Below are 1,989 nucleotides of genomic sequence, written 5' to 3'. Positions count from 1 at the left end.
CCACCACCACCACCTCCTCCTCCTCCACCACCTCCACCACCACCTCCCTACTTAATCTGCTGCAGCCGCAACAGCCTCTTTGTTTCTCTTGGAAGCCTGGTGTGGGGACTTCACCTTAACGCTCTCTTCATCTGAGGTGTTCTTCCCCAGGTAAGCCTGGCTCTTCTCAGCTCTTTTGTGTCTTTATGTAGTCTTCCTTCCCAGTGAGGTCATTCTAGCTACTCTAAAACCTTCAGGGTTTGGGAGCATGGGTTGGTGGCAAAGAACTTGCATAGCACACCCACAAAGCTCTGGGCTAGATTCCTGACACTGCAGGGAAAAGAAATATGTGCTGGAACCCTCCCTGTGTCTCTCCCTAACTCTGGCTCCATAGTACATGCCATCTGTAAGACACTAGATACCTTCCCAACCTCTCCTGCCCATTTACACAGAGGTCCTTCCAATGAGAATGATAAAATAGTCTCACTGTGTGGCCCAGGCTGCTCTCCAGTGTCCTGCCTTCTTGCCTTTGCATCCTGAGTCCTGGGACTAAAAGGAATAATGTCTATCACATCTGGCTGGCCAACTTTCTATATAAATATAAAACTATTCAAATGCATAGCAAGTAGAAGGTTAATGCCCTTGGCCTACCATGAGGTCTATGCTCTCATGCCAGGAAAAGAAGAGGGTTGCAGGAACTGAGAGGTCAAGGGGACTGTGGGGAGCCATAAGCGGAGAAGACATAAGTTATTGACTACAGGTCAAAGTAATTAGGCAGGCAATGTCCGGCAGGCACCCAGGCATATGCCAGCCCACAGACCAGTAGTACACAGGTTGAATAGACGGAGATACACAAACCTAAAAGCAAATACACCCAGGCAGGCTGGCGAAGGACTAATAAGAGCTCTGACCTTAAGGCCATGTTTATACAAAATCACACAAGAGACACTCGGCCAAGAATAATTATATAACAGATTATATCACTGTTTATTTTGAGGTTCCCTGGACAGTCGCTATCAGCCATTTTGTGCTGACTCACAGCCCCGCCCACACACCACATTTTAGCTGACTCATGCCTGTCTGATCTCAGCATCCCTTCCATATTGTCTGAAGCATAAACCAGCCCTCACCACCTGCCGGTCTCAGCAAACACCCAGACCTAGAACCCACATTTGGGGTCTGTTTGAGACAGGATAGATAGCAAGAGTAGGAAAACTGAAGTAAAACATGGAAGAAGTCTCTCTCATCTGAGGATCAACAGTTCCGGCAGAATGAACAGTGGATGCCATGATGTTTACCTATGGGGACAATAAAACAGATCAACATGGACCTGGCCACCAGGTTCTCCCAGCATCCCTCAGTCCCTACCTGTTACAAGGTTCTCCCTGATGACATACCCCAACTTCAACCCTGACTTCTTCAGCCCAGGGGCTGGGCTGCCCTTCCCCTAGAGGCTCTTCCCTGTAAAATCCAGACATTTTGGTTACCTGCCTGACCCCCCTTCATTTTACCTCTTGCCCTCCTGCCTACTGCACCTGCTTCCTCTCCAGCCTTTTCCCTCCCCCTTCTCTTCAAAGGCAGCTCTGTCTGATCAGGCCTACTCTGGACACTCCCAGATTTGCCTATGCTCTCTCTTTTATCTACAATAATCCTTCTCCTCCACCACACTGAGGGACAGTCATGTCCTTCCTTTTATTTCTTATTTTTTTTATTCCATTCAATGATAGCAATTAATCCTACTTAAAGCTTAAGGATACATGACAGAATAGGAACTCTCAGAAGAACTCTTTTGACCCATGGTTTTATTTTATGGGGTTGTAAACCTGTCCAAGGTTCCTGTAGCAGGATATTTATTCTGCTACATTGTATTCGCAGTGCAGCTCCGTGATTGGGCAGGAGAAGAAAAGGGGAGCTGGGAGAAGGAAAGAGGAAGAGGAGGGGAGAAGGAGAGAGAGGAGGAGAGAAGATGGAGGCAGATGTACGCGTGTCTCTAGCAGTCTAAGGTAGTTA

The sequence above is a fragment of the Grammomys surdaster genome, unplaced genomic scaffold, assembly GCF_004785775.1.
Source record: "Grammomys surdaster isolate TR1022 unplaced genomic scaffold, NIH_TR_1.0 125852, whole genome shotgun sequence".
Classification (NCBI taxonomy): domain Eukaryota; kingdom Metazoa; phylum Chordata; class Mammalia; order Rodentia; family Muridae; genus Grammomys; species Grammomys surdaster.
The sequence above is the reverse complement of the archived record's forward strand: the minus strand, read 5'-3'. Positions refer to the sequence as shown.